The sequence below is a fragment of the Peromyscus californicus genome, unplaced genomic scaffold (assembly GCF_007827085.1).
Source record: "Peromyscus californicus insignis strain IS unplaced genomic scaffold, ASM782708v3 Scaffold_20__1_contigs__length_68692818, whole genome shotgun sequence".
Classification (NCBI taxonomy): Eukaryota; Metazoa; Chordata; class Mammalia; order Rodentia; family Cricetidae; genus Peromyscus; species Peromyscus californicus.
In genome coordinates, this window is record NW_026294503.1 from 5,101,327 (window position 1) to 5,129,241 (window position 27,915).

Consider the following 27,915-nt stretch of genomic DNA (forward strand, 5'->3'; position numbering starts at 1 on the left):
CAGCTTGGACTGCAGTCTCAGTAAAGGAGCTCCGCCTGTCTATTTTATTCTGTGTGGCCTGGTTTCACTTCCACTGTTTCCATGCTCTGTAGTTCAGCTTTTGGGAATCAACCTGGATCCCCTGTATCAGGGGCCTGGGTTGAGGCAGGACATCATGGCAGGGAGCACAGGTATGGTAGCTGGGAAGAAAGGGGAAAGGCAGGAAGGCGGGGCCTCAAAATCTCCTACAAAGGCATACCTTGAATGGCCTCTCTAGTTGCCACCCAATAGCACCACAGGCTAGGGGCCAAATCTTTAGCATTTAGACCTTGGGGGACATTTAAATGCCAAACCATAACAGATAAAGAAATGTAAACTCATCAGCGATTGAGTGCCACTCAAAGGGCATTCTATCTACCCATGGATGCTTCTCCTCTGATTCTCTTCATTGTATTGTGTGCTTTTCCCCTTGGGTACTTTCCTAAGTCCTTTGGGGACCAGCTCTGGATTCCTGGCCTCTGCGATCCCCTCCTCCCAGACAAGGCAAACTGGCTTTGGAATCACCTTTCTGTATTGAATGAAAATCTAGCTTCTTGTGAGGCATCTTTCCACAACATTAGCCAGCTGATGAAAACCTTTGTCAGAACAACACAAGTTTGGACCTTAGGCAGCCAGTGACTCATCCCTCTTCCGTTTTTATCACTGGGACAGGTCAATCATTAGATGTTACCTGGAATCCAATTACAGGGAGAAGCGAGTCTGGTCTCTAGGCAGCCCATCAGTAGCTGATGTTGGAGCTAGGTCATGATGGACTGGAGGAGTACAAGAACAGAAGCCATCGGTCCCAAAGCTTCCAGAAGTCAGTCAGGAAATTCGGTGGGATGCTGTCTGTGGTCTGCCTTGATGGATGCCTGTCCACACAGCTGGCTGTCTCCCAGCTCTTGTCACTGAGCGGGCAATGAAAGCTGATGATGCCCACTATTTCCAGTTTCAAACAGCCAGAAAAACCCACATTTCTGGAGATATTTTCTGAATTTTTAAATTGTCTGTGCTCCCTACAAAAAATAAATCAACATCTTGTGAGCTGGAGACATTTCTCCAGAGATAGGGACATGCAGCTCAGGACATTTACGTGGGTCCAGAGACAGAAGGACACATAGCTCAGGACATCCACTTGGGTCTCGAGATGAGGACATGTAGCTCAGGACATCCACTTGGGTCTCGAGATGAGGACGTGTAGCTCAGGACATCCACTTGGGTTCCACTTGGCCTGTGCTTAGAATCTGGTTCTACTGCTCACTAGCTATCTTCTCACCTCTTTGCCTCAGTTTCCCTCATTTAAAATGAAGATAATATTAGTATCCCTGTCAGTAGGGTTATCTGAGCATTAAATTTATTCATATGCATAAGTTTCTCTCAGTGGTTAAGAGCATCTGCTAACCTGTTAAATGGGGGTTGAAACTTTTGAAAACAATACCCCAGGCAGCATTAGAATTTCCTGGAAGGCAGACACATTAATACTTCTCACATGGGGCCTAGCCATACTGGGATGGGAAGTTAATTGGAAATAAAAGAATCCACAAAAATAACTGAGGAGATAAGCAAACCCTCACTCTGGCACTCATGGTAGCACAGCCTGGGAGACAGAGATCAAAGGCCCCCTGCACTAAAGTCTGACAGGTTTACGTGGAAGAGATGCAAGCTGATTAGAGTGTGTTTCTTTCTGACGTTAATAGCCTTCCCACACGACCCCGGAAGCTTGGAACGGCAGTGGCAGCTGGTGCCTCCAATACACCAGAAGAAGCAAGCAGCTGCTGAAGTTCTTCATTGTGGCAGAGCAGACTAGACCTAGAGGTGGTTGTCGGGAGGAAGTGGGAACTGGACAAGCTAGGGAGCTGGGGTTTGCTCTCTGCCGATGGGCAGAAGAACTGCCCAGTATGGGCGGCTTCTTCCCGAGGCGCTAACATTCATCTGTCTAAACCTCTGAGGGAACCCCCTCCCCACCCTCAGCCCATGTAACCTCCCTTCCACCACCAACCCGAGGCCCTTAGACATCAAAAGTCACGGCAGAGGCCTGGCTGACCTACAGGTCACCGCACGAGACAGAGAAGCAAACGGGCTTTGAGGAACAGCTGTTGTTTTGAGGATTTTAAGTCAGAGACAGAACATCTGGGTTAGCCCGAGAGCCAACTTAAGCCCCGTAAAATGAGAGATAAAAAGTATTTCAAAAATGAAGCCATATTTTGCCTTAATGATTACCCAGAAAGTTGAAAGCCGTCCTTTGTGGCAAGGTGGCCTCTCTGAGTTGTCTTAAACACAGTAGTGGGTTCTGTCGCCATTCCTCACAGGGTCAGACTCCGAGTGAGCACCAGCTGTTAAGCGCAGAGAGCAGCTGCCTTTTCACACACCGACTGACTCACTCGAGGACAACTGTCTCAAGCTACTTCCAGTCTGGTTTCAAGTACTTTGGTCACCTACAAGTGAAGACTCCCACAGCCTTTAAGGAGACACTTGCATTTCAGAAGTCTGTGGGCCAGAAAGGCTGTCTGGCCAAATGCCCCTACACCGTTTTCTCTGCTACCCTGCATTTTCACTTCCCCTGAACCCTGCTTTATTATTTTATTCTCTTGATTTCCCTGGTCTCCCTTGTTCTGGATGTGTTTTTCTCTCTAGCATTTCAACAATCTGTTTAAATTCAAGGTTGTATCATGCTCTTCATTAAGTAGACATGTTGCTCCTCACCACAGCTTCCAAGAGTTTAGGGGAAATCATGACCACTAAAGAAATAAATGCCAGGATGAAGATGGCCCACTTGCTTGGTTTCCCCAGGATTTTCCTAGTTTCACCACAAATAGTTCTCATCCAGACAAATCCCTCATGGAGAGACCATCTCCCCACTGGCCACGAGTTGGCAAATACTTCAGTATATAATTATAATGACCCATGTTCCTAAGAAGACAGGATGGCAGTCTTCACTGTCAACTTGACTGGATTGAGGATGACCAAGAAGTAACTTCCTGTGTGTCTGCAAGAGCATTTCCAGAGACATTTACCTCAGGGGGGAAGGCCCACTCAGAATATAAGGAGTGTTAATAAACATGCAGGCTTTCACTCATGGGCAGGAGGGAGGGGGCAATTTGGCAAAACTGTTAAATCTAAGCATTTTTATTCCATATTAAATATGATAAATAAAATGTGCCCATTAGCCTCTTTCCCCAAGTAAAACCTGTATAAAATGGTATTAGAGAGTATAAAAATTTACACCTGTAGTCCAAAGGATAAACAAGAGAGAACAAGAGAAAGATGACAAACACAGTTTCAGGAAATGGAAATACATTGACAAGATGTTGGGTTTACAGAACAAGGAGGCTGAAATCCAGCACCTGCAGAAATCACCAGGTGGGACAGGATGGGAAGGAAGCAAGATATGGGAAGGCAGCCGTGTAAGAAGTGACTTTCCTCACTGCGGTGACAAACGCTGACCGAGGCTGCTGAGGGGAAGAGGAGTCTGCTTTGGCTTGCAGTTTCAAGTCCACAGTCCATCACGGTGAGCGAGGAACGGTGACGGGAGCCGGAAGTGGCTGGTCACACGACTCCGCAGTAAACAGGCAGGAAGAGATGAAGGCTGCCTCAGCTGGGTTTTACTTTCCCCATTGTGCAAAGTCTGAGATCCTAACTCATAGGACAGGGCTGGCCATGTTCATGGTGGGTCTTCCTGTCAACATTGACCCTTTCTGGGAACAGCCTCACAGAGACACTGAAGAGTGAGTCTTCTAGGTGATTGTAAGTACAGTCAAGGTGACAGAGCAGACTGCCATAATAGGCAGTAAGATGTCTGCCTCACACATCCTTCACAACTCCATGTGGCAGTGACTGTCCTGTCCCCAGCAAGAGTTTGGAAATTTGCATCACGGGAGCTTTGAACAAGAGGCTCAGCTGGGAAGTGAGACAAGAGGCTAAAAATGGGATTCACAGTCTCTGCCCTTTACTCAGTACCCAGAATGTCAGAAGCCTAGCAGGAAATCAGAGGATTTCTCCAGAAAGAAAGAGAACAGCCCCAGGGAAACACCAACAGCCCAGATAATTATGGATCCCCCAACAAAATGAGCAAGTGACTAGTTAGCAATCCCAAGAAGAGTCCCTCGGAGCTCCCAGTCTGCAGAGTTGCCGTCCAGCTTTTACTTGCACACTCTTGACTGGGAATGGGCAGCTGGTGGCAGGAGGGGGGGCAGGAGGGCAGTATCAGACATTCGAAGATGGATTCTAACGAAAGACGAACAGTCAAAGACAGAATTGACTTGGAGGAAACAAACAAAAACCAAACAAGTGTGAGGAACAGAAGGAAGCTTGGGAATGACAATCAAACAGCCCAGAAGAGCAAGACGAGATGACATGGCCAGGAAGCAAGAATACACGGCCAAGGAGCCCATAGTAAGTGAAGAATGAGTTCCCAAAGGTGAAAATATCATAGCGGGAATTTTTTAATGCAGTGAATATTTCTGAAGATACATTCAGGAAACATCCTCACATCTGAAAAGAAAGAGTGTGCTAGGAGGAGGAGGAAGAGGGAGGAGACTGGAGAGAGAGCACGAGGCTAGAGAGCTGAGGCAGGAAGTCCAGTACTGGATGAAGAAAGTTCTGGAAGAGAAAATGACAGCGAACACATTTTGAGAACGATGATGAGTAAACTTCCTAGATGGACAACACTGTGCTTCTTCAGTGCGTGTGCTCACACACTTGACACAGTGACACAAACAACGTCCAAACTACGTGTGATGGCACTAAGCTGCAGGTCAGCACTCGGGTGGCAGGGGCCAGAGGATCATGGGAGTTCTAGGCCAGCCAGTGCTACGAAGTGAGTCCTAGCTGTCCAGGGTTACATTGCAAGTCTCTGTATCAAAAATTTTTAAAAAAAAGAAAATAATATGACATTTTGGAATGCCAGTAACAGAGAAGATCCAAAGGATTTTTTGAAAGAAACAATAGGCTATTATAAAAAGAGATTTAGAAACCAGAATGGAGAACTTTCAGATGCAACAATGGAACACTGCCTTCACGGGGAAATGAGCCCCGGGAAGTAATTGTGGCTGTGAAGTTAACGTCTAAGTCACGAATTAAATTAGGGTATGTTTTCATGCATGTTAAAAACAATTATCTCTGATGTGTCCTGTGTCAAGATGCTTTCCCAGGAAGTATGAACCTTATTTTTGTTCTCAAAAACAACCAAAGAAACCAGGAAAGATGAAAATGAGATTCACAGAGAACACCCAACCAAGAAAGATGGGTGAGGGTGCCCTCCAGATGATGGGGAAGTAAGCCAGAATGACATTAGGCTGTGGGTCAAGAGAGCAATCAGTCCTGGCTGGAGCAGAAGTTGGTCATTTTCGCTCCAAGAAACATAGAAAGAAGAAACTGCCAGAATACCTGACACATCAGATCCCCTGAGAAGAAAGTTAAGCTCCCCCAGAGGTGGGATGATTGTTGTGTAAGACCATGAGAATAAAAACAATTTATAAAAGAGGAAATTCAATAATATCACATGTGGCTGAGATACAAGTTGTATTGCTTCACAGTAACATAACCACAAAACTGGTGTGTGTGTGTGTGTGTGTGTGTGTGTGTGTGTGTGTGTGTGTGTGTGGTGTGTATGTGTGTGTGCACACACCCATGCCCACTTGGAGCTCAGAAGCCAGAAGAGAGAACGGGGCATCCCACTCGGTCACTCCCCAGATTATCCCCTTGAGGTGCGGACTCTCACTGAACCTGGATCTGGGCTGGCAACCATCAAGCCAGAGTGATCTTCCTGGCTCCACCCCACAGTGCTGGGGTTACAGGCACATGCAGGACCACGCCTGACTTTTTACATGGGCTGTGGGGATTTGAACCCAATCTTCATATTTGTACAGCAGACTCTTACCCTCTGAGCCATCTCTTCAGCCTGAAAGCTGTGTTCACAGCTGTGACACCGTTATATTGAAAAGAGAAACATGCCGGTAAGAGATAGTTTCCACGAGGAACAGAGGAAGGGGTAGAGTGGGTACTTAAGGAGCTAAGTCTCATCTTCCCTTTTCAGAGGGTAATGTCAAAACAGAAAAACCCGGAACCAGCAGTAATTCACAGTGCCTAGAAGTGTGGAGATGGTGGTAGCTGTAACTGGATTGCCTGGCAGACTACTGATAATTAATGATTTTATTTTTAGCTGTGAGCTGGTTGTAAAACAAAGACATTAAAAATTAATCTGGGCACTCTGGTAACTCCTATAATCCCAGCTCTGGGGAGGCAGAGAAAGAATCTAGCCTTGCTATATAGAGTTCAAGGTCAGCCTGGTCTACATGAGAACCAGCTCAAGAAACAAAAAACAAATAGATAAAAAAATTGAACCATATAAACTTTAAGTCAAATAAGTTCTATTAGCAGCAAAGTTAATAAAACTCAAAGCTCGTCACTCTTAAGAGTAGGACAGCAAGGACCAGATTCCAGCCCCACAGCATCTACAGGGTGAACGGGTCACATCTGCACACTGATTCCATTTCAGGCACTCTCGGGGTCGGTTTCTGGCTTCCAGAGCTGTGAGATAGTATCAGTAGTATTTGAAGTTGTAAATTTGTTATAATGTGTTATAGAAGTAGGGGAAACTGATAGGGTAGCCATTGACCTCTGGCTTGAGTTCTGGTTAATATTTGGAAGGTAAGAGAAGGGGGACTCTGGCCTCAGGAAACAGTCTCTTTGGAGGTATTACATTCTTGTCACTCTGGGCCATTGGGGTTTCCCAACCCACACTGGGGTAGTCCCATCATGGAGGGCTGTTAGAGTTCAACATACAGAAATGCCAACACAGGGGTTGAACACATACTTAGGATGAAGAGGAAACCTGGAAGACAGACTGAGCAAAGCAAAGCGGGGTTCCAAGGCCCTGTTCTGTCTTCGAGCTCTACAGTGGTGATGAAGATACCATGGAAGACAAGCAGACAGCCACACTGAGGACCTTGTACAAACACCTGTGATCTTCCTCAGTTCTCTGTGCGACACTGTGGCTTCATGAGACAGGAAGCCAGGCGGGGACACTAGAGTTCGCCCAAGCAGAGCCTTTCAGCAGCAAGGCAGTGGTGAAGGCCGGCCTTTGTGAAGGCCTTCCTTATGTTTGGGTTTTGGGTTTATGCCACTGCGCTACATTTCTATGGTAGATAGACGACGTAGTCCTTGCCCTCGAAGAATCTGTGATCACTCGTTACCTCACAATGATGTAACTGTCACTGCAGAGGGAAGCATTGGCACGTTGCTGTTTTAACCAGGCTATTGAGTTTCCTAAAACCACCAGTTTGCCTGTACCTTAGAAGTTACATGAATTGTGATCACCAGAAACGAAGAACTGGTTTTACAGATATCGTAGTACCAGTTCATGGGGAGATAAAGCAAACAATAAAACTCAGATTTAGGCAGTTTTATCCGGAACATGGTCCTCACACAAAGCATATCTTTATATGACAATAAACTACCCATGTGATTCTGCTGTTTCTAAGACTCAGGGTCAGGGGTGGTTTGCCCTCACCTACTTATTCCCCTGGACCACAGGCACTGAGAGTGTGTCCAGACAAACGGTGCTGTCTTCACTGTGACCCGTGTGGCTTTTCTTGGGCTTGGCCTTCCTAGTCACATAGAAGTTAGAAAACACATAGAGTACTTTACTTCATTATGCTTTGTCTAAAGCAAGCTGCTCACACTATTCAAGCAAGCATCAACCAGCAGTTCCTTTCTATTAGCACAGTTAAACACAATTTTGATTAAAAATATCGAACTGACAGATACCCTCGCTCAACTCTACATGGGTCTCACCGACTTTGCTGAGTGTTTCATTTAATCAACATCAGCTTTCCAGCAGGGACCATCCTGTACCCCGACAGGGACCATCCTGTCCCCCAGCAGGGACCATCCTCCCGTACCTGAGAGGAGTTCAGGCCAGGTCACCTGCCCTGCTCTGGCTCCTAGGGCTTACTACCATGGGACTAAGGGACACGTCCCCTAGTGCTCTCTAGCAGCCTAGTTTTTTAAACTGCTTTATTAATAACAAACATTTGCCAAGAACTTGCTACTTCCTAAGAACTATGTCTACAAACGTCGACATTTTATTGTTGCTCTTCTCCACAATGATCAACAAGGCGGAGGCTTCCACTGCTATCATCTCACAGAGAAGGGCTCAAAGGAGGCAGAGGTAAGAGCATCAAGTCCACACAGCGGCTGCATCCCCGGGCTGGGTTCTGATCCACAGGCTGGAGTACAAGTCTGTCTCCACGCCGTCCAGCTTCCTACTGTCTCCCAGGTGACTCCTCAAATCCCACCCCTGTTCTCTCCAGGACCTTCTAGTTCCCTTTCATCCTTCAAAGTGGAAGGTGTGGGATGGAAGACAGAGCATCGCCTCTATTGCTCACGGTCAGACCCCTTCTCAAACACACAAGAGGATATTGGAGTGGTAACCACAGGCATGGTACGGGCTTTCTCTCCACTTGGCCTCTGCCAAAGACGAGCTCGCCATTTTTAAAGAGCTTGGATCCTCACTCCTTTATTACCAAGAAGAAAAAAAAAAAAGGGGGGCTGCCTTTGTCACCGCCCTCCACGTCAGTCTTCCTGCCTCAGCCAGGCCAGCTTAGGGAGCGTTCCACTCTGTCCCGGGCATTCTTACAGAAACAGGGAAGCTAAAATGTGGGCCTGAGTCCTTGGAGAAAGGCTGCATCCCCACTGAAAAGAACTCCTTTCCCCTTCATTGCGGCTGTGGGGACATCACGCTATGAAATGCTTTGAAAGATGCAGAAGCTCTGTGAGGGAGAGTGGCACTGGCCGGACTGGGGAGGGTGGTTTAGGCAGAGGGTAAGAGAAGGACTCTTAGAGACGGTTACATTTGACCAAGACCCAGCGGAGATATGAAGTGAGTGTGTAAGCATTCAGAGGAAGGGGTAGTGGGAAAGAGCAAAGTAGGGGTGTGTGGATCAAGTACCCACAGAGAGAGGGCTTTAAAAATCCTGATGCCCAGGCTGCCCCTCAGCAGTGGGGTCAGAATCTCATGGATGTTGGCGCTGGGGCATTGCCGCCCCCCTCTTTTTAAGCTCCTCATATGACTCCAACACACAGCAGGGCAGAGAACTGCACTATGTTAATCAGCAATCAGAACACCCTCTTGTGCTCAGACACTTCCACAGCCTGAGAGCACACTCTGCCACTTCCATTAGCCCCAATCAACCCTCTGAGACACGCGAAGCTAGCCTGCTTACTGCCACACAGTGGGTGGCATGGGGACACAGCTTTGCGCAAGTCCCTGGTGGAGGGAACCCCTCACGCCAAGCTTTCCCAGAGCCTGTTTGGTGTGGAAAAAGAGTCTCTTCACTACACGAGGAACTCAAAGGCCAAGAAGAAAGCAGGACTCTGACCGGTGCATGCTGCTGCCCTGTGAGGGTGCTGCAATCCCGGCTGACTGACCAGTGTGTGCAGCCAGCCTGTGAGGGTGCAGTGTGTGCAGCCAGCCTGTGAGGGTGCAGTGTGTGCAGCCAGCCTGTGAGGGTGCAGTGTGTGCAGCCAGCCTGTGAGGGTGCAGTGTGTGCAGCCAGCCTGTGAGGGTGCAGTGTGTGCAGCCAGCCTGTGAGGGTGCAGTGTGTGCAGCCAGCCTGTGAGGGTGTTACAATCCCGGGCTGACTGACCAGTGTGTGCAGCCAGCCTGTGAGGGTGCAGTGTGTGCAGCCAGCCTGTGAGGGTGCAGTGTGTGCAGACAGCCTGTGAGGGTGCTGCAATCCCGGGCTGACTGACCAGTGTGTGCAGCCAGCCTGTGAGGGTGCAGTGTGTGCAGACAGCCTGTGAGGGTGCTGCAATCCCGGGCTGACTGACCAGTGTGTGCAGCCAGCCTGTGAGGGTGCTGCAATCCCAGCTGACTGACCAGTGTGTGCAGCCAGCCTGTGAGGGTGCCGCAATCCCAGCTGACTGACCAGTGTGTGCAGCCAGCCTGTGAGGGTGCTGCAATCCCGGGCTGACTGAAGTGAGGAAATTAATTATGGGTGCTTTCATGCAGATTATTTTATTTTATTAATTTTGAGCCAGGGTCTTACCATGTGATAACATGTTGTCATTTTCCTCAGCATGTACAACATCTAAAATAAAATAAAAATAATTTTGTTTCTCAGAAACCCCTAATGCAGCCATGCAGGATTTTTTTTGTCTGGCTCTACATGTCTCCTTTAGAGGAGTGGGTGTCGTCTCTAACCTCTAATTACAGTCCATCTATAGGTTTCCGATTTTGTTGCCTGTTTGTAAACATCAACATTGCTTCCAGTAACAGGCCCCAGCTTCAGAGAACCCCTCTCTCTGTACCTAACCTTCGTTTGTGATCCCTCTTAGGGTCAAAGGGTCCCAGACCCAAAACTATGTGCCTTTCTTAAGCTCAAACTGACCCTCTAAAGCCTCACCCTCTAGGTATTTGGTATCCCAGAATCTCCTGTAGAGTTGGTCTGAGCCACTTTTAGGACCTGTGGTAGCCTTTGCCTGGATAGGTGTGTGTGTGTGTGTGTGTGTGTGTGTGTGTGTGTGTGTGTGTGTGTGTATGTGTCTGTCTTTGTGTGTGTCTCTCTCTGTGTGTATGTATGTCTTTGTGTGTGTCTCTCTCTGTGTGTATGTATGTCTTTGTGTGTGTCTGTGTGTGTGTGTGTGTATATATGTGTGTGTGTGTGTGTGTCTTTGTATGTGTGTCTCTCTGTGTGTATTATGTGTGTGTACGTATATGTGCATATGTAGGTGTGTGTGTGTGTGTGTGTGTGTGTGTGTGTGTGTGTGTGTGTAAGGGAATAGAATGAGGTGGAAGGTGGATCTTATAAGAAGCTGTAGTGTCCTGTATGAGAAAGGTCCTATATGAGAACATCGCAAAGATGTTCATCTCCTAGCTGAGAACCTGCAAACATTTCATTTACACAGCAAAGATGCTTCAGAAATAGGATTATGTCAAGGCTCTGAAGATGGGAAGATCATCCTGGATTCCCTAGATGAGCCTCTGTGATTACGAAAGTCTGTATAAGATCAGCTCAAAAGCTGAGGTGGACGATGGGAGCAAACGGTCGGAATGGTGAGAGAAAGGGTCCGTGAGCCAAGGAAGGCAGGCAAGATCTAGAAGATGGAAAATGGAAAGGATGGATATTCCCCTCTAGGCTTCCAGAAGAAGTTTAGCTCTGCCCAGACCTAGACTTTAGACTAACTTTCAGAGCAGTGACTATAAACTGGTGTTGTTTAGACCCCTAATTTGCTGGAGCACATCACAGAAGTTAGTCCAGAATGCTTGCCAAGAAAGCCGGGAGTGTGAGAGGAGAGAAGACCTGGGATGCAGGAAGACAAACTGGAATTCTCGCCTTGGACACCCTCCCAGACTATGCAATAACATGCCCCCTCCCCTAAAGACTGTTGCACTGAAGGGCTTAAGCTAAAGTCTCACTCATATTCTAGTTTTTAATGTCATGCCATGCAGCACACTTGGCATGGTGCTGTTCATCTGTCCACTTACATATACCTTACGGGGCTGCTCGGCATTATCAAGGAAGACTAACGTCTTCCAATCCCGACAAACCAGATGCAAGAAGAACCACATTTGCTGGGACTTGATTTCATGCATCTTTTTGAGAAGCTTCAAACCCACTTTCTCTATATCAAATTTCTCAAATATTTACTTGTGTTTTCTGTTTCCAGGAAACAGACAGCGTATTTTGTTATTCTACAGTTTGAAAATTGAGGAAATTAAAAACAGAAAACACATCAGGCCATCAGCATGGATGCAATGCTAATTCACCAGAAGAAGCAGGGACTCGGCCTCTCGGCCTTCTGGGGCCCTCTCATGTCATAGCTTAGAATGTTACCCACCAATGATGTGGCTGCTCCAGTCGCTTAGATCTACAGAAGTGGCGTTGTGTGGCAGCCAAAGAGCCATGCTAGAGACGTGTTTCCGAAGGTAATGAGACCACCCACCTAACAGGAAAATAGTTCCCCAAGGCACTTGTTTTATCTCAGGGGATTCTGTTCAATTTGACTTGGCTGTGCAGACAGTCACCAGAGGTGGTTTGTTCATAAGAAACAAACAAGAATAAAAAATCACACAAAAGGAAGGTGCACACAGGAATGCAAGACCTTTTTGTTTTAGTTTGGTTTTGATCTGTTTTTTTTTTTTTCTGTTCCTTTCTTGAATTATCCCAGGACTATTCAAAAGTAGTGAGGTGTGCCTGCAGTTTAAGGTAATTCAGTGATGTACAACATGATCTGAATTCTCTTCTGGATGTGGCCAGTCTGTCACCGCTGCCTCAGAGATTCACAGACTGTGCATGAATGTTTGCTTTAGTCAAGGCTTTGACACGGCCTTGAGGATTTTGAAAAGCAAAAGAACTCTATTATTATGAGAAGAAAGTTTTGGAGAAATGATATTTTGGTCAAGAGTCCACTTTAGAAGTATGGACCTATGAACAAAATGAAGAAGTAAGATAGGTGGATGGAGACTCAGTGGTCAACAGCACTTGGTGCTCTTACAGAGGATTCTGGTTCAGTTCCCAACATCCATATGGTGGCTCACAACCATCTGTAACTCAGCTTCAGGGGATCTGACACCCTCTTCTGATTTCTACAGGCACCATACATGAATGTAGTGCACATATATACATAAATGCAAACAAAATACTCATACATACAAAATGATATAAATAAATCATTAAAATTGTTTAATGAAGAAGGGAAGATACATAAGGAAATAGGAAAGGAGCCCTTAAGTAAAAGTGATCTGATCAGAAAGAAGAAAATGTTTATAATTTATCTAATGAACATCAGGCACTCACCATCCTGACAGTCTAATGTCAAAGGGGTGTCCCCAAAAGTCAGGAAAGAAACCAAGATGGTATTGTAAATACACCAGCTGGTGTTTGGGAGAATGGAACATGAGGCTGTGCTTCATGTGTTTTAAGTGCAATTTAATTCTTGAGGTCACCCTGTATTCCTCCCGGAAAGGGTAATCAATAGCGTTCTCGGAAGCTAACAAGGAGCACACGTGTTTTGGCAGAATCTGTCAACCTCCTCATAAGTTCCTGTGCCCTTTAGGAAAGACTGGAAACGATATCAACATTCTATCTTAGTGGGCACTTTTTAAATAGCAAAATCTGGGGAAATGCAAAACAATAGAGATTCTCCAAGACTGGTCTCTAGGCAGATAACTGGATCTGTGTTATGCTTCCCTCCCCATAACCAAAATTCTGCCAGTGTCTACAGAGGTCTAGTACATTGCAGATGAGACCCAACACAATTCTTCCTAAAAGGGCTGTGCCCGTCTGCAGGCTTCCACTTCAGCTGTGTGCCTAGGAAGATGTTCCTAGATAGTCTAATTCCTCTGTAATTCAGAGAATTCAGTTTTTACAAAAGTATTTACTCTTTAAATTTAACTCTTGAGACTGAGTGGGCCTGAACCCATCAGATCTGTATTATGATAGTGCCTAAGATCTGTCCCTTTCTTAAGTGTAAAGGATGCTAGAAATAGAACCTAGTTCATTGCTAACTCTTACAGGCTGGTGCGTTGAATTTGTCTTTCATACCAAGGCTGTATGTCAGGCTAACTTGCCCAGAGGATGCAGGAAGATGTCAGGGGAATCGCATCCTCTGCATCCTCAAGCTCAACCTTTGCTGTGTCTAATCAAGCCCTGGCTGATTACAGGTGACACTGTGAGAATCGCACACTCTTATAGTGGAAGTCTAGAGGGAGAAACTGAGGACGCCCTGGGATGTTTCTTGCCTTCCTTTTAATTTCCCACTTCTCCGAGAACGTGTATTCGTCAGTGTTCTGCCCCTCACAACCCTCTTCTGCTGTGGCTCTCCCTCAGCCTGATTAATTGCTTTTCTCTAGCTCTTCCTGTTGTCATTGATTTAAAAATATGCATTTATGTTGTGTGTGTGCATGAGCACGTGCACATAGAGGACACTTGCAGAAATCACTCTCTCCTTCCGTCATGTAGATTCTGAGAATCGAACTCACGTCATCAGGCTTCTCAGCAAGCACCTTCCCACTGAGCCACCTCACTTACCCCATTGACTTTTATCTTTTCTTATCCAGCAAAATGCTGTTCATAGTTCACATTCCCTGTCTTCTCCCTCAAAGAGAAGGTATAGTCACATCTGTACTTTATTCCACACCAGAAGAAAATGGGCAATCCCTGGTGCCTTAGAATGGGATGCCTAATTATAGCAGGAATCTTAAAAGTTCTTATTAATAAAATCAAACCTGTGGCCAAGTATTAGGGTGAACACTGGAAGATCAGAGAGACAGAAAAGCCACAGCTAACCTCACCTGGCCAACTTCTCAGCTGGTCTTGTTTCCTCAGACTGGAAGCCTCTGTGTCCTCATATCCGAATGGCTCTCAGCTGAGCTGCTGCTAGAAGCCTGAAAGCTTAACCAGCCAAATGCTTCTAGTTTCTGGTCCTCACGCCTTATACACCTTTCTGCTTTCTACCACCACTCCCTGGGATTAAAGGCTCGCTTTCTGGGATTAAAGGCATGAGTCACCATGCTTGGCTGTATCCGTGAACACATGGATTTCTGCCTCTGGAATGCTAGGATTAAAGGCGTGTTCTACCACTGCCTATCCTAAGTACCTAGTGGTTTTTCTGTTCTCTGACCCCAGGTAAGTTTATTAGGGTACACAATATTTTGGGGAACACAATACCACCACACTTAATATTTTGGTAGAGATCTTGGCTCTTGCTTTCTTCTTAAGCTCTGAGATCACTGGACCTCATAGGCAGGGGAACATCTCAGGGGTCTGACCTTGGGCTTTGTGGAGGTGTCTCTCAAAGTGTGGGATGCATACCATGAATGTTACTGGAAGCCACTTAAATGGGACATACTTATGGTGAAGTATAGCAGTGTGTTTGTTTGAATGTACTCCAGGGAAAATAGAATTGGTACAGGCAAATGGTGATTTCATAGGGATTGGTATGTGGGACACATGTCAAGTTAATGTATAAAGAGGAAGTGAGTCTTTAAAAAAAATAAGTTAATAATAGCATAGGAGGAGAGAGGTGGCTTGGTGGTTAAGAGGTGACTGATGTTCCAGAGGAACCAGGTTCAATCCCCAGGCCATCCAGAGTTCGATCACGCCAAGATTAAAAAAAAAAAAAGCATAGCATAGATAGAATATGAAAATCATGGAGCTAAGACTCAAGTGATTAAGGCCTGGGAAATAGTGTTTATGGAAATGGCTTAGATCTTAGAAGGATGGCGTGATGTCAGCCTCTGGCTTTCTTTCCTTTTCTGTCGAAGCCCTGAGTCAGGGCAGCAGGTGGGAAAGCAGCTGCTTCCCTATGATTCACTGGGCTGGAATTCACAATTTCATGCTGGAGACCAAAGAGACGTACAATCACCTCTGAACGAATAACCAACTAACCAAGGACAGCCTTGCCATTCAGTCCCCCATTAGAAGCACCTAGCCCATTCTTTTCTGTCTGGAGGCTAAACCTCCACCTTGGTTTGTCCCAGTATCACGCCTGTGAAGAGAAGTAGAACTGAAGTTTAAAGACAACCTTTACTCATTCTAGATCTTTCTGTCACATCATTACTGCTAAATGAGTCTTTCTGGTGCCCAGGAGGCCTATCCTTCTGATGACATCAGCTTAATTGAAGAGAAATCAGATCTTAGAAACAGCTCAAGGTGGGTGAGAATTACCCAGGAACCAGCTTAAAGACTTGCATGGCTGCAGTCTGGACACTGGAGCATTAGCGGTGGACAAAAGGACATGCAATCTTTGCCATTGGGAAGGCTGACATGTTAACAGCAGTGAGGTATCTGGACTCTGGAGTTTTAAATCACTTATGTCTAAATGCTGAATCAGTAGCAGCTCGGGATGATGGAATACACATGGGATTGGTTTCCAGGCCTTACTCAGCCAGCTGGAGTCTGGAGGCCCTCACTCAACATTTCCCACACATCCGTCTTAGTCCACCAACTGAAGGTCTCAGCTGGACAATTGTACTTTTCTTACCCAATTTTTAGAATCTCATGTCCCTAAGTGGAAAATAAAAGGTAGTAGGGAAAGAAAACAAAGTGGCCAGTGAAAGAGTAGAAAGGAAGAAATGGAAATATTGGCTCTCCTCGAGGAATATTAAATCCTGACTTGTGCCAGGCTGAGCACATTCCCCATGTTAATGTTTTGCTATTATTGCTTCATGACATAAATAGCATAACTTCACATCAATAATGGCCAGCTTGAGTTTTCTCTGTACAGGAAGCGGTCTGGACACTCTACCCAACTTGATCTCACTTACTCTTACTGTAACTTTATGACATGTGGACTGTGTGCTTTTTATCCACAGATGAACAATTGGATGTTCAGAGAAGGTCAGTCATTCGCTCCAAGCCCCAGTTAGATGTCAGTATGTTGGGCTCCAAATTCATTCATTTCTTCACCCTGCTTGGGGAAGCCTCCTTCTCAACAAGAGGCATCAGCTATTGAGGGCTGCCCAGCCAACACGCCCTTCAAACAGAATGTCCTCCTTGCAAATGTGCTACTTAAGAACAGACCCCCACAGGCCTCGAGGGTAAACTTCCTACTACTATTATGTTAAATGGACATAGTATTAAACTGCCCTCTAAATTCACATCTCTGTGACAACAGATTAGTGTGACTCTCAGTCCTCACCTTCGTGCAGTGGACAGCGATTAACTCAGCAATTCATAGCTGAACAAAATAGTCAGAACAAATGTCGTGGAGTCAGTCAGGAATGGAGCATCTATATTGGCCCTCCACACAGGTTCAGGGACCATCTGGAAGAAGAGGCAGAAAGACTGTAAGAGCCAGAGGTCAGGGAGGGCTGTAATGAAACTGTCTTCCGGCCATGACAAACTACTCCACTCATGAAGGCACAGCAGCTGGGGTTGCCTGTTCAAGATGAAGCCAGTCAACACTCTGTCATGGGAGAGGAAGAAGCTCATGAGACCCCAGCCTTAGTTAGGTGCTATTGATAGATAATGGCTTCTGGGAAAAAGAGTCAGTTTTCCTTAAGGGTGTGGCTCCTGGTGGGTCGACCATGCTCCAGGGGATGGCCTCACACTCACGAGTGTATGGGCAGCACAAGCTAAACTCAGCAGGTTTTTCAAAAGTCACAAAGTTTGGAGGGGGTTGGGCATATGGAAGATGGGTCTGGGAGGAGTCAGGGAGAGAAGTAGAGGATGACTATAATAAAAAAAAGTGTATGCATGTGTCAATTCTCAAATAATTAATAAAAGATTATACTTTAAAAGGAATGGCCCCTCCTGATGATCCTGTCCCCTCCATTACTTTACCATAAGTATATTTTCTAACCCCTCTGCCAAGTAGACCCTCTCTATTGCTTCCTGGCGTAAGACACTTTGGGAGATTTTTGCTGTATTTCCATAACCATTGTGGTTTACCTTGCCCAGCACCCCTAAGTCTGTTAATTCTGTACTAATTATTTAAGCCAGCATGGAGCAATTTTTCAAAGCATCCAATTAGCAAGTGCACAGAGGAAACTGGGTCCATAATTAATTATTGACTCTAGGATACAACAAAGGAAAAACACAATCAGGGACATAGAAAGTGTGAAGACCGGAAATGTGTGAGAAAGATGCAGGTCCTTCCTCAAAAAGGACAAGGAATTAATCCACGTGCACATACACTCAGATCCCTAAAGTACCTCTACAGGTCTTAGAATTGAACAGACACCCATCACAGGGTGGCAGTTCATCTCTTTCCTCCCTTCCCACCTGTGACCTGCTAGCAAACTCAGTGTTTTTAGAAAAGGCTTGTGGTCCTTCTTTCTTCACAAATTTGTTCCAGCCTCCTTTCTTATAGGGTCCTAGACTATCCTAGCCCCAGGAATGCTTACTCTTCCCAGCACAGATCAGGAATGTGCTGGTTGGAATGAGAATGTCCTGCTAAGCTCATATGTTTGAAAACTTAGTCCCTGGCTGGTGGAACTGTTTGGGAAGGATTAGGAGGTGTGACCTTGTTGGAGAAGGTGCAGACTGAGGTTTCAAAAGACTCATGTCATTCCAACTGTGCCCTCTGGCTCCTGCTTGCTGTTCAAGATGTGAGTTCTCCGCTGCTCCTGCCATCATGCCTATGTTAGTTACCTTTCGATAGCTATGATAAAACATCATGACCAAGGCAACATACAAAAGAAAGCATTTAACTTGGGGCTCAGGGTCACAGAGGGTTAGAGTCCATGGCAAGGATCATGGTGACAGGCAGGCAGCATGGTGACATGGTGCTGGAGCAGTAGCTGAGAGCTCACATCTCAATCTACAAGCATGAGGCAGAGAGAACCAAGTCAGAATGGCGTGAGTTTTTGAAATCTCAAATCCTAACCCCACCGACACACCTCTTCAAACAAGGCCACACTTCCTAATCTTTTCTAAACAGTTCCACCAACTGGGGACCAACCACTCAAATACATGAGCCTGGGGGCCACATGGGGTCCAATTATGGGGGCCATTCTCATCCAAACTACCACAGCCATCATGGAATCTAACCCTCTGGAATGGTAAGCCTAGCCAAATACTTATTTTTAATTAGTTTCCTTGGTCATGATGTTTTATCACAGCAACAGAAAAGTAACTAATATAAGAACCAAAGATGGATATGATGCAGAAAATGGGAAAATAGTAGAGGAATGCTAGGATTCTCCAGTGTAAAATTGTTATTCTGATTCTGAGGAGGGTGGTGCTACTTCAGACATGGCCTGTGGCCAGCTTCATCAGACCCCAAGATGACAAGCTCATCACCACTCATCATGGAAGCTGCGGGACAGCCAACAGATGTTGATGTGATATCCAAGGGTGTGATCAAGTGGACTCCTGTCAACCAACAGCTACAGACTATTTTGGTTACTACGGAAGTTGTTTGTTGGATTTCATGAGGGCCTGAATGCTGGTCCGGCACAGAAAAGCACATCCTTTCCACAGAGCATTTAAGAAGCACTAGCCCAGAGCATTCAATACTTTCTAGGAGAGAGATCCTTAAACAGCCTTAAACAGGACAGCAATGTAGAAGACAGGTCCATTTTACAAAGAGTCTGACTTCATGGGAAGCACGTGACACTCTGAGGTGGGAGAGAATGGCAGAAAAAGGGGATTTTAAGGAACCGTTTTCTTTATGGTGTCATAAATTAGCCATATGTCTGTGTAAACATACACATTCTGAAGAAGTCTTCTCCGAACTCTATGGCATGGTGAAATACCTCTAAAGGAGATCTAGTCATGAGTGAGTAAAGTGATTTTGAAGACCAGTTCAAAGCTTCACAGTGACAGAGAGAACACAGTGTTTCCATTTCCAGAAGTTTTGATTCAACCATACAATATCAAACACCGTTACAATAACTCACAGAAAAGGCCACGTATGGGCTCCAGAAGACACGAGTGGCCTCTTCCCCCTGTGTTGTTTCTAGCTTCTGATACATCCAGAACTGACCTCATTAAAGGTGTTTGCACATGTTATTCAAATGTGACAAGTGGAGTCAGAGCCTTCCGTGGCATTGAAAATCTCCTAAGCATGTCTTTTAAAAGACAATTGAAGCACCGTGTAAGTTTTAAACTCTGAGGTTAAAATTATAAGATGATAGCAAATAAAATAAGACTCTCGAGTATGTACATGGCCCCCTGAAAAGTGCATTACTGTCTTAGGATTTCACACCTGGCTGTGCAAATCCCCAGTTATCTAGTTTTCCAATTCTAGTTTCATGATATTATTTTTACTGTGCTGTAAGGACTGTAAAAACGTTACTAGTTGAACAGACACATTTGCCATGTAACTGTGACACAAAGTTAAAATTCATCAACTGAGTCACTGATTATGACAGCTAAAGCAGTTATTCTTAGCTGAGGGTGGTTGTCCTTCCCAGGAGACATTTGACAATGGCTAGAGATAGTTGTCATGACTGAGGCCATGTTCTACTGCCCCTGGAATGCTACTCAGCAGCCTACATGCTCAGGAAATCTCCTGAAATGGAATTGTTAAATTGATTCAGAATTACCAAAGTCCTATGTTGAAATCTTGGCCCCATGGTGATGAGATTAGGAGAAAATCATTAGGTTACAAAAGTGGAGACCTCATCAGTGATATCTGGTATTCATATGAAAGAAACCACAAAGAGGCACACACAGAGACACTTGGTGTGGTGCTTTGAATAGGAATGGCTCCATAGACTCATGTGTTTGAATGCTTGGTCACAAGGGAATGGCACTATTAGGAGGTATGGCCTTGATGGAGTAGGTGTTGGAGTAGGTGTGGCTTTGTTGGAGGAAGAATGTCGCTGTCTAAGAAGCTCAAGTTTGGCCAGTGTGGCACAGTTTCCTTCTGCTGCCTGTGGATCAGGATATAGAACTCTTAGCTCCTTCTCCAGCACCATGTCTGCCTGTGTGCTGCCATGCTTCCTGCCATGATGTGAACGGACTAAACCTCTGAAAATGTCAGCCAGCCTCATTTAAATGTTTTCCTTTATAAGAGCTGCCGTGGTCATGGTGTCTCTTCTGGGCAATAAAACCCTAACTAAGACACTTGGGGAGATGGCTTAATTGGTAAAGTATTTGGCATGAAGCCTGAGGACTTGATTTTAAACGTGTGTTCCCCAGAACACACATTTAAAAACCTGGACACAGTGGCACACACATGCAATCCTTATGCCGAAGAGGTCGAGACAGGTAGATTCCTGAGGTTTGTCAGTTAGCCAGGACCGAGACAGTGACCACTACAGAAACAGCCACTTTGACTCCTACCCTCTGAAAGTCTGAAAGCCCGATGTTCCTGAAGACCCAAAGGCCTTGTCCTTAGGCCTCCCTTTGATAGAATGAACCACTCAGATCCAACCTGACTTTCGCAACGCAGACTAGCCAGTGACCCCATAGGTGCCCTGGCCTAATTCCATCTACTTCCCATGTCTCTATATATGCATTGCCATGAGGGAATATTTTCTGTGGTCAAGCAAGCCTTGGGCTTGCAATCCTCCTGCCTCAGCCTCCTGGATAGGTGGGATTACAGGCCTGTGTCAGCAGGCTCAAGTGTCATGAGGAACTCTGTAAGCAGCGAAGGTAGGCCCAAATGCAAACCTATAGAATGAGAATTGATCCCTTATTTAAGTTCCTGTGTGTCACCAGAATCAGGGCTCAAACAGGGCTCCAGGGATGCATTGTTCTCTGAGTGGTGAGTCATAGATAATTTTAAGGTATACCATCAAATAACAGCTTCAGAGAATATGGGAATGAAATAATTCTCCTTGGATGTGTCCGCTGACTATGAGACACAAATCTTGCCTAGAGATGAAAAATGTGGAAAGCCTATGAAATACATTAAATATCTAATAAGCTCTACTCTGTCCATATGCAGAGATGGGTAATACCTGGGGGGCGCTCACCAACCTAAGACAGAGCACCTGTGTGGCCTGGGCAGGCATCTCCATGATAGGTAAGGTGACCTGCTGACATCCCACGCAACCTAAGTCAGAAGCTCATTTTTTAGTAAAAGGGGGACCTGTAGGGTCCTGGCCCCTGTTTTGGGCAACTGTTGCCTTGCTTGCTGACCTTGACCTTGATATCCTCCCTATGCTAATTGCCTCCCAGGTTCCACCCTCCTGAATGCTTAAGGGAAGTTCCTTGTCCGTGTATCCTGCATAATGGGCATTAACAGCTTAGATGCAAGATTGTAAAACATCGGTAGCTAACTTCTGCCCTCCAGCGTTTTCCCATTGCACTGTAAGCCTGTATTTAAGACCTCCTCCCTCATTCAATAAACAGCATTCGGCATTAAATTAAAAAAAAAGTCAAGTTACAACACAGTAACCAGACTTCATGGGAGAATCCATGCCAAGAATGGCCAATTTAAAAAAAAAAAGAAAAGAAAAGAAAAGAAGCAGGATGGCTCTGTAGTGTTCTCTCAGTTCCTGTTCAGGCCGCACAGGCTGATTTGTTTTCCCACAGAGACTTACACTGTCCTCGTGCGCCTCCCCGCCCCCCCCCCCCCCGCACCCCCAGAGAGAAGTGGCCAGGCACAAGGAGAACAGTGGCCCTGTTCAGTCCACAGAATCAGGGACAAATAGTATAACTTTCATGTTCCCTCTTTTACTTGTCTCTCTGGGAGTTCTCTGCAGTCTTTGACTCGTGCTATGAACAGCAGTCCAGAGCACCATCTCATGGCAGCTAGGATATAAACCTTCAGCTTACTCAATAGAGGAGTCACCATACTCCAAGATAATATTGCATATATATATATAAATTTTATCTAAACACCACTTATACCACAAATTCCTAAATAAAAACACCATGGAACCCATACATTTATTTATTGGTGTATCGTCTGCCCATTCCACTAGAATTTAATATCTATGCTATCAGGGAATTTTGCCTCAGTTTCTTGGCTGGATGAATGAATGAATAATAAAGAGATGAATTCTCACAAAGGACAGAATTGTTGGACAAGTGTGAGTTCCTTTTTTTTTCACACCAAGGTGAGGAAATAATAGACCATGCTCCTTGTTATAGACAATTCATGCTTTTTAACTCCCTCATTCTCTCCTTATCCCTTTATTTATCATGGCCTCACAGCAACACTGGTCACAGCTCAGTTCTGTAAAGCTTTGTACTCCTTCTATCCTTCTATCTCAGGTCTTTGCAAACATTTTCAGAATTCTCATGGTTCACCCTTACTCCCAGTGAAGCTAAGGGTGACATCAGAAGTTTACAGGCTCATAGTTCTCTGTCACTACCCCCTCTCCACACTGCACCACTCAACACATTTGTGAAATACTTCTGTGTGATAAATTGGTTATCACCTCCCCCAAGTTATCCATGTTGGCTTTGCGTCATGGTGGTAAACACCTGAGAGAAATCAACAGACGACAAAGGTTTGCTTTTGTCTCACTGTTTCAGAGGGGTCAGCTGAGCTCATCACCTTTCGGCCATGAGAAGACAGTCCAACCTGGCAGGAGTGGACAGTGGAGGAAGCTGTTTGCCTCTTGGAATCTAGAAATCAAGAAGAGATGGGGGCTAGTGCCCTCAGTGACATAACTTCTTCTGGCTATATCCACCTCTTGAAACAGCATCAACTCTCAACAGTCCTGTGGGAACTGAGTCTACATTTCATGGGCCTTTGGGGAGAGATCCAAGGGCCAAAATAAAGCCCTACTCTACTAAATGGGGGGCAGAAATCCTACCTTCCTGGTCCCCAACATCTGGCACAGTGCCTGACACACAGTGATGGCTCAACCAGTGCTTATTGAACAGATACATAAAATACACTTCTAAGGACATGAACTGCTATCAGATGGGTGGCACACCATTCATTCTTCTTGAGGTCTCAAGTTTGTGGGTCGACTATTACTGAAATGACCATTTGTCTGCTCCAGGCACATGCCCCTGCCTCTGAAGAGCACCGGGAGGTCCTGTTTACAAAATTGCTAGGACATTAGCTGCCCTTATGCTATGCTTTCTGTGTGTTCTGATGGAAAGGCAGGTTTGTGTTTGTTTCTTACTGAATGCATTAGCTGTTCTGGGATTGAAGGCATGATGGGCGGAAAATGGCTGACCGAGACTCAATTATGTGGATGATCAACGTTCGTCTCTATGCGAGTGTTTGTCAACATCCAGGCTCAAACTTGAATTGTCCTCTGAACATTTGGCATCCTGTGCTGTGTGTCTCAAAGACAGCCTCTCTCCATTATTATTCCAGAATGATGGTTAGTCAGTTGAAAAAATAGGTGTTCTGTGATAGAGGGGCATTTATGGGACATTGAAAATAATATGTAGCGAGCTCTCAGCCTAAAAGCTGTTATTTGATGGCACACCTTAAAATCACTGGTGGCTTACTGTGCAGAAAACAATACATCCCTAAGGTTTTCCTTCCTTGTTTTAAGAGAGTGAGGGAAGTGGTCATTAATGAAAACAGAAGAAAAGAAAAACATACTGCAGAAAAAAACGTAATTCTTCATAACATAACAAGTGGAAAAGCTGGTGACGTGGGGAGACTTGGGGAAAAGTAGCAATTTCTCGGGGTCCAGAAAAAATAGTCCTTGCAAAAGGAGCTAAAAGTTCACTATCAGAACATTCACTCTAGTTTTTTTTTTAATTTTTAATTTTTTATTGAAAATAGATTCTTCTCTCATCTAAAAATACATCCTGCCACAGTTCCCCTCCCTCTACTGCTCCCAGCCCCCCTCCCCTTTGACCCACATCTACTCCCCCTCCATTTCCTCTTCAGAAAAGAGCAGGCCTCCAAAAGAAGACTGCCAAACAGGACACAACAAGACAGAAGGCAGAACAAAGTCAAGGCAGAACCCCTCCTGTCAAGGTAGAGAGGCAACGGACTCGGAGGAAAAGACCCCCAAGAGCAGGGAAAAGAGTCAGAGAGACCCCCACTTCCGTTGTAAGGAATCCCACAAGACACCGAACTAACAGCCACACATACATGCAGAGGATCTGGTGCAGACTCCTGCAGGCCCTGTGAGTGAGCTGATTCAGTGGGCTGTGTTCTCCTGGTGTCCTCCACCCCCTCTGACTCCTACAGTCTTCTCCCATGGGAAGGACCCAAATGGAGACCTCCAATTTAGACTCACTCTCTGCATAATGTAGAGTAATTTCTTTACACACTGCCTTCCTTCCTGCTGCTGTTACGATCTACCACTATTCAATTCTTCCTCGTGTCTGGATTTCTTGTACAAAATTCCCCATAATCCACAAAATTCAGGGGATTTGCTGACTTACCGTTCTTTTGGAAAAGCCCAGACGAGAGGTCTAAACCTGCACTGAAGAGCCACTTTCCCCCAGATTGTCTCCTGCTGTCTCTGGCCAAGAACTGTCAATCCAAGAGTGGCTTTTTTACTTTTTTGTTTTATTGACAACTCAGAGAGCTTGTCAATCTCTCACCTAACTAGTTTTTGGGTGACGCTACCTACTTTTGTGAACCTGGGATTCTGGGACCTTCCCACATCAACCAGAGATGAAGCTGAACATTCTTTAGGTTCACTCCAGAAGAGATCCATACTACAGAATCTTCTGAGACTGCAGGCACAAGGGGATGGGGATGCTGGGGGTGGAGCAAGAGCAACCAGAAGCCTAGCCAGGCATAACCCTAGGCCCTAGGAGGCTGAGGCAGGACTCTGATCAAAGCCGCTCAGGACTACATAGTGAGACCCTGTCACAAAGAGCAAAGACGGAACCCTAGAAGCCAATAGTGCTATTGCGACTCTTCCCTATGTTCCCATGTTAAGGAGAGGGGTTCCCCTGTTGACCTTCACATGTATTCTGCTGTTGCCTTTAGAGAACACACGTTTTCTGCGATGGTTTAAACTGATGTCAGAAAGATTGTCATGTCTAGTGTTATGACATGCTTAAGCAGTTCACATGTCACAAGAAGAAAGAACTCTTCCGGCTGCCTGTGTTGAATGGGTTTAAATGCATAGTTTTGTTTCAGCCTCCGGGAGAAACACAATGGGTTGAGACTCAGCTCCAGTGCTCAGCAGGGGGAAAGCCATTAAATTCGAACACGACTTCAGCACTGTCCTATAGGCTTCCTTAAAAGACTCAGCCTAGTGAGTCTGGAACAGAGTTTTACTTTCACTTTCTCAGCTCGCCCAGATGAGGGTAATGAGCTGTGAGGCTAAGACAACACTAATGTGAAAGAGACCTAAGAGGAGCTAGAAGCACATTTCACAAAACTTGGTGTCCTTCCCTCTAAGACCAACTTTCTTGCTTTTTAACAGTTTTTGTATTGCCCTTAATTATTTTAATATTTGCCATTTTCTCCTCACACAAAGCTGTTTGGCCAAGAACACGTGAGATTAATAGTCATGCTGTGACATCAGCATGCACACACGCACACACATACACACACACACACACAAACACACACACACACACACACACATAAAGACACAATATTGCCAACGCCTACGCCATACTGGCTTGCCTCCAAATCGTGGCTGGCTCTCATCTGGGTCCATTAGCTTACTTTGAACATTTTCCAAGAAACTCATATAGGAGTGGAGTTCCTTTCCTGAAGAGTCGATTTCCTACATACTCAATGAGACAGCTTTTGAGACTCACGTCAACAGATCAGCAAAGTGACATTGCTCCTATCTCAGCAGGAAACTTGGATTGCAGCGTGGCCCTCACTGCACTGCAAGAGATTCTCAGCCGAAACATCCCAGCATAGTACAGTAGATGCAAATTCCCACAGCAAATTAACAGAGTTGTGAGATACAAATGGTTGGATGAACTCGTCTTTCTCTGGGAAGCACTAGCCTGTCTTCTACTCCACTACTAAATTCCCTGTTTTGTTCTTTGACTTGCCTTGTTTTCATAAGTGGACACTTAAGGCTCCCATCTAGTCAATTGCATAGAAGATAACAGATTTTTCTTTTCTTCTCGGAAAACTGGAACAAACGCTCAGCTTTGCCTTTAGTGCAGGAGAAACTGCTCATGTTAACCATGGCAATGGGCATCCTAGGACAAAGCTTTGGGAACAGACATCAGCCAGTGCCCTCTGTTTACCGAACGCAAACGTGAAGACTCAGCCATCCAACCAGCATAAACATCTGCGTGTTTTAAATAAGAATTTGCACAGTCTAAAATCCAGGCCTCTCGAGAGCTTAGGAAGAACTCACATTGCGCAGTCCCAGCACATCGGGCCTCAAAGCTGTTCTCTCCAGGCAGGTTTTCTCATCAGCAGGCCACAGCTCTGCAACTGGGACCACTCACAGTCAGCGACCGTGTTACCAGCTGGGACCACTCACAGCCAGCGACCGACCGTGTTACCAGAACGCTTGGCAGCAGCAGGGAAACTTAAGTTACTTTCATGTCTTCTTTGCAAACAGGAAGCAGGAAACACACCTATGAGAACCATCGCAGCTCGGCCTCCCTGGCCTTAGGTTTAAAGTACTCAGGGTGCGTGTCACAGGCACAATCCCCTCAAACAGCAGTGCCCAGTGTTTTATGGTCTCAAGTGTGTTGGACAGATGCTACCCAGGCAATGTGATGCTTAGGGGGCATGTGCACTCAGCTATAGCAAGGACCGTCACTTTCAAAATGTATCAGTTGTACATACATACAGATATTTGAAACAATATATTATCAAAACACAGAATTGATTTAAAATAATGAAAGTACAGGAATTGTCATTTGGGAATTATATCTAGGCAAGGAAGAGCACAAGTCAAATTCACTTACATAAAACCAAAACAAGGAAATATTTTGGTACATTCAGCTGGAAAAACAAAATCCAACAGGAGTCATGGAAAACAGAAATTTGCTCTCCTGTTTGACCCCGGCAGCTCTCTTGGCACGGCTCTTTTCTCCAGCTTGGCTTTATTCTCAGGTCATAGCTCTTATTTCAGTCACCTGAGAGGATATTAGCCTCATCCGCCCTACCAAAACATCCCAGTGTCACTCAAGGCTAAACCTGTCCGTCACTGTTTTGTGAAGTGTAACACACAAAATGACTTCAGCTCACCTAGGCTTACCCCAAGAGGTGAGGCTGGGGTCAGGTTGAACAGAAATGACATGGGAAGCATTCGGGGTTCTTTGAAGGGGGAAGGGGAGGGGACAGTGTGGAAAAGAACCCCGACATTTCTACCACAACAAGGCTCGATGATGAGCTGAAGGTTGATAGCGAAGCACGTGTGTCCACAGAAACACGCCCTTGGCTTGTCAGCGGCCCAAACCAGAAAGAGCAAGGCCGCATGAGTGCTGGATTTCCCAGGCCTTCGTCTACTAGAATTTTCTATCAGCACAGGCTCTACTCTCCGAGGAAATGACTCAGAACTCCACCGCGGTTAGGAACTGCATCTCTGGTGTGTGACATTCCCCTGCTTTCTGTCTTTCATTTTGTCGTCCAGACAGCTCTGCCAGAGTGGGCAGACATCAGTGCTGGAAGCGGAGACCATGACAG

The 27,915-nt window shown here is 45.7% G+C and overlaps 1 protein-coding gene across 2 annotated transcripts in view; it reads right to left on the reverse strand.

The window, feature by feature from the left end:
* Ncald (neurocalcin delta) overlaps positions 1 to 27,915 on the reverse strand; it is a 250,376-nt gene that overhangs the window by 139,017 nt on the left and 83,444 nt on the right. Inside the window, exon 2 of one of the 2 annotated variants that reach the window (XM_052747636.1) lies at positions 16,663 to 16,787. The exons of the other annotated variant lie outside the window; for it this stretch is intronic. The gene's annotated coding sequence lies outside the window, so the exon portion shown is untranslated. The remainder of the gene's footprint in view (positions 1 to 16,662; positions 16,788 to 27,915) is intronic. 2 annotated transcript variants of the gene reach the window in all.